The 10,000-nt window shown below is 38.6% G+C and overlaps 1 protein-coding gene and 1 pseudogene across 1 annotated transcript in view; both read left to right on the top strand.

Annotated features, from left to right (window-relative positions):
• Nucleotides 1-9,258, top strand: part of LOC138008392 (NLR family CARD domain-containing protein 4-like) — a 23,820-nt pseudogene extending 14,562 nt beyond the window's left edge.
• Nucleotides 1-10,000, top strand: part of LOC137995496 (DNA ligase 1-like) — a 461,965-nt gene that overhangs the window by 13,015 nt on the left and 438,950 nt on the right. The gene's annotated exons all lie outside the window — the stretch shown is intronic.

The raw sequence follows: 10,000 nt of genomic DNA, 5'->3' as shown, positions 1-10,000 counted from the left end.
AATAAATCGCAAAATCGAAAGTGACATCGCCGGAATTCAGCGGGCGCCGTGATGAAGTTACCGCGGCATGTTTACTCGCCAAACAGTGAAGTATCTGTGTCAAATGATGGCAAGATACTCGGGTTTTTGTAAGTTTCTTTTTCTGTCAAGTGTTATAAAGTTTGACTATGAAATGAACGAAGTCAAAACAAAGATCACAATCGCCCAAGTCTTGTTTATGCTAAGTCAAAATTTTATTTTATTCTAACCAGGTAATTCCATCATCTTGGAAATAGCAGCTACTTTATTATTCAACTGCGTCACAATTCTTCACTGATTTTGGGGCTCATTTTGTTGAAACTCAAGCACGCTTCCAACAGGCCTGTGAACCCTTCCTGCTGACTTTCCATTATTGAGCTCCATAAGGGTATATTTTGTTTAAGGATCCACTAAAACGCCATTACGTTCTAATTCGCTTCGCTCAAACGAACGTAAAACATTTTACCCTTAAATTCCCGTAATACAAACAAATACCACGAGAAATATGGTAGGATGCGCAAGCGTATCCAAAACAGTTTATTATAAGATAGAAATTACAAAAAGAAATTGTTACTGCACTTTTTTTTTTTTTTTTTTTTTTACAACTCTTTAGATACTAATCTACGCTCCATAATACGTTACAAACCTAAATACTTAGTTACATGCAACCTGTTTTCAAGGCTTTCTTCAACATACATATCCTTGGCAGAATCAGATTTCCACCTACCAGGAATTTTAAGTAGTCTTTCTGGAATCGAATTCCTACTATAGCGTACGGCAGCTGTAATGCCACCGGATCTTTAACTATGAAGACCATAAACATTAGGGTTGTCTAGCCCAGCTGACTTAAGGTATCCCTTAAGATATCTCTACAGGCAGTATAAGAAATCTTTCCGCTCCTCAGGGTATAGCTAGAAGTACTACGGTGAAAAACAATTGGTCTAAATAAAGGGAGAGGACTGTTTAAGTCAATACCAGATAAATCTAAATAACGCTGTAAAACACCAACAGGACAGTACTTAGATCCAGATGCACTAATATAGACGAAATTCCTTTCCCTATAAACATCTGTCTTACTACGAGGCACAAAAATTCTTATATAATCGCTGTGAAATTCGATATGCTCCGGAACGATATTGCATAATTCGTCATAACGAAAAAACCCTGCGAAGGCTAAAGAGCACAACGCAGCAATACGGAGATTCTTTAAATTAGCATCTTTCCTGTTATGAATATCTAAAATACGCCTTATAATTTCTGTGGAAATAGGCTTCTTTTTCATAACTGGCTATGACTTCTGGCGTTTAGCGGATTCGACGACATTTCTGCAAAATTCGCTATCTAAAGGATTACGATCCAAACTAGGGACAAAAGAATGTAACCATTTAAGGGCTGCATGGGCTAAAATTACTGAGGAGCTAGAAGCGGAAGACTGCTGAACTTCAAACAAATATAGAGAAACAACACTAAGAGGAAAAGGTAACTGCATGTTGAACTGTCTACTTTTAGACCAGTCCAAGAACTTTCTGATAACACGAACGTAAGCTTTAGTGGTCGAATCCGACCTGGACTTCAACATAATATTTAGCACTTCATAAACGTTGATTGAAGAAAACTGTTGAAAGCCTTTCCAAGAATTACTTGATAGCATAATCTGTAAAGACAAGAACAAAACATACATACTAGAAGAACAAAAGAAAGACAGAACATCCTTTAATAACCGTACAAAAATCAGTCATTGATGAGGCCAGTGCCACGTAAGACGTTAAATGATCGTATGGGCCAGTGCCGCGTAGATCAACAACCATTGATGAGGCCAGTGCCACGTAAGACGTTAAATGATCGTATGGGCCAGTGCCGCGTAGATCAACAACCATTGATTAGGCCAGTGCCACATAAATCAACTATACTCCTATTAGGACAGCACCATATGAAATGACAGACCAAACATTAGGCCAGTGCCTTACAAATAAACGGCATACTGCCTTGGCCAGCGCCAACAACTGAAAAAACATAGGCTAGTAGACACACCGTCCAATAAATTAATCAGTAAATTTTAGTCTGACGGCCTTCTGAGATTTAAGATAATGTAATACGCGTGGGATGATACCAACTGGATGGACTACTAAGCAATTTTCCCCTCCAAGAGACTGAAAGAAAAATCAACACCCGAGGAATTGGGATTCCAAAACCTCGAGAAATACCTGGGGATCTTGCGGTTATAATAATTTGCAAAGCAATCTACACTATGCGGACCCCACAAGCCATCGAGAAAAAGAAAAAATTCTTCAGTAATTTGCCAATCATCAGTATCAATTAAACGACTTATATAAACAGCTTGTTGATTCGAAGTGCGAGGGATCCACTGTACATCTAAATGAATTCCCGATCGGATACAAATATCAAAAATCCCTCTGGCCATTTGTGCAAACCTAATTTCATGCTGCCCACTTCAACAATCTGAGCAGCTACTTGGCTATCCGTAAACCACTTAACATGTGATCCAACACTGAGGCAAATGATTGCAAAGAAACTCAATAACAGACAGTTCTCTCCACATTGAACTTTGACCTCTCTCGTTCTCCGACCACGTTTTGTGGCACACAAAATCATTGTTAAAATCAGTAATTGCTCCACCTCCGGTGGAACTGGCGTCAGAATACACAAAATAACTTGGTACCTTACTTACAAAGCAATACCTAGTGTTGATATTAAGCATACTTTCCTTCCAAAAATACACTTCTTCCTTGCAGTAATCGTCAAGAAGGGATATAGAATCCCAATTATCCCTGCACGCGGTGGACAAGACACAATGTCTGGTCATTATCCTGCCAATGTTACCAACTACAGGCCAGGTAGAGATAACTTGACCTGTGAAGGAAGACAACTCTCTCGCGGTAACTTTGAAATCGGCTTCAATAATATGATCAATTGAGTTAATGATCTTAACAATTCTCCTTTCCACAATTTAAAAGTACCTAATGCAGCATTCCAGGTAATACCCAGCCAGTCCAATACTTGGGTGGGTTCCCATACCGATTTATCTTCATTGACAACAAAACCTGCGTTGCACAAATCCGCCCTTACAGCCCGGGCCTTAATGAGACAACTTTCTCTATCCTGAACAATCGCCCAACCATCATCCAAGAAGATGGCTTTACAAAGACCCTGTACTCTCCAATAACTTTTTTTTTTTTTTCTTTTTTTAAGGCTTCAAAACCTTAGTAAAAACCCAAGGGGCAGAGGACGGACCAAACGGGACCACAGAAAAAACAAAATATTTCCTTAATGGAATCGGGCGCACGCCATGAAAACCCCAGAAAAGTTTGGTGCTCTTGTGCAATGCCTACATGATGGTAACCACTTTTTAAATCGAAGGAAAACATGAACCCATCCTTCACAAAATAAGACATAGCAATTTTCCAGTCCTCTTACTTAACATTTTGCTTAATTAATGACTTGTTGACATGACGCAAATCGAGAATAAGCTCTTCTTACCGCAAGGTTGTTCAGAAACTGACAAAGGATTTACAACAAAAGGCTGCTCATTAACCAAACGCACCCGGTCTGAATTAAGGAGCTCAAGAACAGCTTGATCCACAAAAACAGCATAAATACAAGCCGACTTATTATTTTTCAGTTTTACGGCCAACGGAAAACTAATGAATGGCAGTCTGTAGCCATTTTCAATAATAGACAAAATGAAATCCGGAGCACCTATAGATCTGCAGAAAACTAAATTATTCTTCAGATTACCCTTAACACGTAATGAATGTCAGCTTTCAAGCCAGTGTCCAAATTTGCCGCATTTGAAACAGCGGAAGAAGTCGCCAAAAGCGTCTCTACGGCCTGAAAGATAAAGGCAATGACGAAACCTGTAGTAAACGGGAGGTGGGGGGGGGGGGGGGGGAAGGCTTAAAGCAGAAAGATGAATAAACTGTATGGAACCGCAAGCGTGAATGGTACTCAAGAGACAGCGGAGGGTATAAATACTAATAACTGGCCAATCCTAACATACATGAAAAACAGAATGCACAATAGTGGGTGCGGCAGGTGTGAAATGAAAACACCGCAACTAATTACTTGGAATACCAGCGGAAAATATATTTACGTTCTAATTCGCTTCGCTCAAACGAACGTAAAACATTTTACCCTTAAATTCCCGTAATACAAACAAATACCACGAGAAATATGGTAGGATGCGCAAGCGTATCCAAAACACCCATGAACATACAAAGTATAGAGGAGACTCTTTATCTTATACCACGAAAAAGTTGATTATCAGTGCCCAAAGCAATTCTTGGTTTCTTTCCACGATCACTGGAGAGTTGTTCTTTTTGGCGTCTCTTGCGACTCGCAGCTTCCCTTGCCTTCTTAAGACGTTTTTCATCTTCGGAGCCGGATGCAAGTTCGTCTGACTCGTACTCGGCTACGACCTGCCAGCCGTCCATGCTTTTATCAGCGATTTTTATCAGCTTCTGCCGCTTTCGAATACGTTGCCTGCCTTCTTGGGAAAGCTTCTTGATTTGCGACAACTTTGGCTCGATGCTTTCGCTCTCGGTTTCAATACTTTCCAAAATGGTATCCAGCTCGGCATTAAGCTCAAATTGTTTCTGGTTTCCTTTGAACTTTAGCTGCACAACTTCTTTATCTAACTTACTTCTATGCTCGATTTGCTTTCCTTTGTCTTCTAATTTTTTCTCAAGAAAATCTTTGAACATGGAAAAGACTTGATCAACGGCTGCTGAGTTGCCTCCACTGTCACCCGAAGACGTTTGGAATACTTCAGCCGAAACGGACGAACCTTCGCTCTGTATCTGGTCGTTGGGCATCACACGAATAGATGGGATTAAAGCAGAAAGATGAATAAACTGTATGGAACCGCAAGCGTGAATGGTACTCAAGAGACAGCGGAGGGTATAAATACTAATAACTGGCCAATCCTAACATACATGAAAAACAGAATGCACAATAGTGGGTGCGGCAGGTGTGAAATGAAAACACCGCAACTAATTACTTGGAATACCAGCGGAAAATATATTTCGCGTTACATGACTTTCGACGCCATTGCAGGCTATGGTAATGATTCTACTGTGTCCACCAGAGAAATCTACGCAGTTCCACTACCCTCTCGATCCTAAGAAAATACGCGCAGAAGGCTCTATGCACAAAGACACCACTTACCAGGGGAGTGACAGGCAAGACTTTTACCGACACGGAAAAAAAAAAAAAGAAAAAAAAAGAAAACAAACAAACTAAACGCAGACCTCGACTGGGTTTGCCATAGGCAACCCAGTAATAATTTAAATTTAACAAGTTAGAAAAATACATATATATATACAACCCGCATGTAGCAACGCTAACCCGGGCGGGTTGTATAGCTTACAATAAAATTCAGCAAAATATATTATTATTAAAATTAGGCAAGTAAATAAATATTATAGAATAAATAGGTATACACATATATTCACAAATAGCTACGATTTACATGAGAAGAGTAAGAACCTATAATAAGACATAGAACATAAGGAATAAATAAACTGTCTCAAAGAATAATGAACTAGATGAATTAACAGCAGGGAGATAATCACTGAAATGATGATTAGCAGGAGGTACTGATGCTGCAAGTGTTTGACCAACGGAAGAAAAGAATTCATTGAGCACATTAGGAAGCGCAGCAATAGGTTTACATCTTTTTTTATTTCGGCCGATGAGATGATTAATCCCAATCCAAGTTTTTCTGACATTTGTCATATGATCATTGACATATGAATGATAGTACGACTTCTTACTGCATCGAACGAGTGTAAGTATTTTATTGCGATAATGTTTATATTTTTCATAATTTCCAGAGGCAAACAGAGCATTTTTTACTTTTATTGACTTACGTATCGCCCTGGTAATCCAGAGTTTAGAAAATTGCTTGGCTTTGCGTTTTGATTAAGGCCGAAGGGGCGCATGCTTGTTTACTATTTAGTTGAGGCTGTTAAAAAAATTTAGAAAAGCCAGCATTTGCATTATCTCCACAGTTTCTCATGACCAAATCCCACTGAGTTGATCTCAGATAACTCAGAGTGAATGTTTTCCTCTGTGTCTCTTGAAAACTTCCGATACATAGTTTTTTGGGGTAACTCCTTTACCTTGAGAGACTTAATAATACAAAATTGCATGAGAATAGTGATCGCTTATATCCGAGATTATATTACCACTCGTGATTTCCCTGCCGATTTGGTTTACAAAGATATTATCGATTAGCGTGGCTGAGTTACTGTTGACCCTGGTTGGTTTATCAGTTGTAGGAATAAAAGAATAACTTTGCAACGAAACTAAGAAATCTTTAGTAAAGTTGCAGATTTCAGCATTGAGGAGGTTTATGTTGAAGTCTCCCAAGACATAGATAGGCTTGCTAGAGTTGCTAAGTTTTTCTAAGGTTTCATCAAAATATGTCTGAAATCTCTCAGGGGAGTTGTGCTGCCTATAAATTACACCACAGATAATGTTACTTTTTCTTTCAAATTGTAATTCAACCCACAGGGCTTGAAAAGCGCGTGACGAGATTTTTTCAATGACTCTATACTTTACATTTTCACCAGTAAACATTCCACACCTCCAGCAGCAAGAGGTGTCGGGACAAATTCAAAACTACAGCCAGGAATACTTGGTTGATAATCTGACTGATCATTTTCAGTGATTCTGGTTTCAGTTATTCCTATAATATTAAAAGGATATCCAAGCTCATTAAGAAGATGAGTCTGGAGATTTTCAAAATTGCGCTTTAGGCTTCGAACATTCGCATGGAACAAAGAAAACAAATCATCAGTATCGTGAAAACTATTTTTTATCGTGTAAAAACTATGAGGAGAAAAGTACCTGCTGTGAATTTTTAGATCTACGAGATTTTGGTCCGGGTTGATATTACTAGATGTTTTTAGACTGAATAAATCAAGGTCATGAAAACTGGAGAGCTTTTCTGGGTATTTTTTTGGTTGGAAGAGAAGTAGTGTTGAGATTATTAAATTGGCCGTGGAGCGGTACAAAATGGTTGACACCAAAATACGGTAACTCCCGGAACAGAGATCTTTTAGTTTGCCGATATTCATCGTCATTCATCATTCGATGAAGTTATGAAAGGATACATTATCAGTCAGCCAAGCCTTGTTAAATCAGCAACGTTTCGTACCTTCAATGCTCGGGAGCTGCCGTCCTTCCGTAGATAAACGCAAGAGTTTTTAGTCCAACAAAATTGATAGTTGTTTTGCCCTTTGAATTTCTTCGCTTCGGTGAAGACATGCTGCATCTTCGGCGTCAAATGGTCGAATATCCTGACAGATGAAAGAGAGACTCCCTCGCCAAATCCCAAGGAGCTGGGGTTTGCCTTACATGCGTCGTTTCGTCGAGCCATAACAGCTTTCTTCTGACAAACTTGCAAATTATCGGTTTCGGCGCTTCCGCTTTTTCATTCCTCTGCGGCACACGATGTGCAGAAACATCGGCTCCCATATCAGAGAATAATTTGACGCATAAAGCACTTGTTTGAGAGTAGGACTCTTGGTCACTTAGCTCGGGCATCCCAACGATCTTTACATTGTATTGATAGCTATATTCACACATACTATCAATTGCCTTCCCGATTTCATCAACTCTGGTGCTGATTTCAGCGAGCCAAGTACTACGGCGTTTCAGTTCTTTACTCACTTCTGCTTGGAAGGTTCGAGACTCGTCATGTGCATCACTGTAAAACTGCAAAGCCGCTTCTGTTGACCGTGCACTGCGGTCCGGAGAGCTAGTATGTTCAGTAATATGTTCTTTCAGCTTACGAATCACTTCGGGCAGAGAGTTGACTTGCTCTTTAAACTCTTGGTTTTTTTTCTTCAGAGTAGCATTGTTCTCAGGCATGATAAATGTTAATGTTTTCCAGTACTTAAATGTGTATACGTATAAAGCTATACGCTAAAAGGAAAACGAAATAACTTGAAAAAGTATTAAAATTTGCCAGAGCGCTGTTTCACACGGCCATTACGGCCATCTTGGTCGCTCACCGCTGACCACTATTTTTATCTCAATGCTTTTTGGCGCGTAAATCTCGGTATGTATATAATAATTTAAGTTAAACCTATTTACGAAGAGTATCATCAAAATAATGTTTCTTAAGACTTACTTTAAAATTTTGAAAAAGAGGCAAGTTTAATCTGTTCTTTAATTGAATTTCAGATCATAGGTGCTAGAAATCTTATATTAAATTTACCATAGTTCGAATTAGATGTATATTGATACCCAGCTTGTGATGTCGTCTGTGTTGATGTACCAACCATTAAAATAGTCATATAATAAATTATTTTATTATATACATACCGAGATTTACACTCCAAAAAGGATCGAGATATTAAAAGTATCTTTGCGCTAGAGAAGCCAGCTGATTGGTCATACGATTTTTTTCACTAAAGAAAAACGACGTATCGACGCTCTGATTGGCTATATCGTTATTTTCACTAGTGAAAATTTGTCGTATCAGGCTTTTGATTGGCTAATATGATGTTGAACTTTGGCGCGGGTGGCCTGTGCACAGATTTGTAAACATGGCGGCCGACTGGTGTATGGTTTTCAAAGTTTTTAATCTTTTATTGCTTAGTTTTCTCCCCAAAAATACTTCAGAAGATCTTAAAAAAGTTTTAAAAGTGCTCAAGCGAAGTATGGAAGGTAAAGATTTCTTTTATTTCAAAAATATTTTGCTATTTGTTTAGGGCTTTTGTTCACGATCGGTGGTTTGATAGCCTCACCATTAACACTTACCTCGTTAATGTTATGATCTCTGTACTTATATAATAAACAAATTACTTCATGATAGGCTCGTTTGTACGATTTTTATTACTCACTCGTTGTGAAGGATCGTTAAACTCACTCGTTCGCTTCGCTCACTCGTTCGTTTACGCGATCCTTCACAACTCGTGAATAAAAATCGTACGCACTCACCAACCATGAAGTAATCTGTATTGCTCTGCGTTAATTGATTTTGTTGTCGTTTTAGCCTCAGTCAGACAGGTATTCCAAAGGGAACTGATGTACAAGCTTATCCTCGCCTTCGTTTGGTTGGGCAGTACAAGAATGAGTAGCTTTTTTCAGATGGTGAATTTCACATCAATCCTTAATTTGTTTAGTTCATGCCTCACAAATCTGTGCGAATACAGACAAACATCCAAACATACCATCAATATCTACCCAACTCTTCAACCCCTGGCAGTGATTAAATGCCGATTAAATGCGAGTGAGCGACGGTATCAGAATAAAGAAATCGGTCGCCGCTGACGATGCATCCCATGGTTTGGACAAATTTACCAAACCAGTGACGTGGAAACCATGCTTTAAAACAAGGAAAATTGGTGTGAGGGCCAATGTCTTGGAGTGGATAAAATTCGCGATCGATCGCTGTAACAAGTAAATTTGAAATTGTAGTGTAAAAAGCTTGGCTTTTGAAAAATATCTTTTTAGTGGTAGATATTTGTCCAGTGTCTACCAACAGTGTCATGTATGCTTTTAGTTGTAATTTTCCATCCATTGAATTTGCTTTGGAAGGAAAATTGTAAATCCTAGTTTTTTTTTAATTTACTCTGGTCAAACTTTTGCACAGGGGCACCCAACGTCAATTTTCGGAAAATATCTGTTCGGAAGACGATTTAAGATCGAGAATTTTCGGAACATTTGTTGTAAAATTTCTTGCTTGCCTGCCTGACCTAGGATTTTCGAACATCTAAAAAATGATATAATTGCCCATTTTAAACGGATTTTTACCCAAAAAAGTCACCTAGCATTTTTTTTCTGGTTGAAATTTTCGAAAAAGTAAGTTTTGATTCCTATAATTTTCGGATCACTAGATTTTCAGCTAGGAAATCCGAACAGATGGAAACTTTATAGGGGATAAAAATATGCCTATATCATTTAAATATCAAAATACGTTTAACAATGCTATGTTTAAGTGCGTTTGAAC

This window comes from Montipora foliosa, chromosome 1 (genome assembly GCF_036669935.1).
Source record: "Montipora foliosa isolate CH-2021 chromosome 1, ASM3666993v2, whole genome shotgun sequence".
Taxonomy (NCBI): Eukaryota; Metazoa; Cnidaria; class Anthozoa; order Scleractinia; family Acroporidae; genus Montipora; species Montipora foliosa.
Note: the sequence above shows the minus strand (reverse complement) of the source record. Positions and strands in the feature narration are given on the sequence as shown.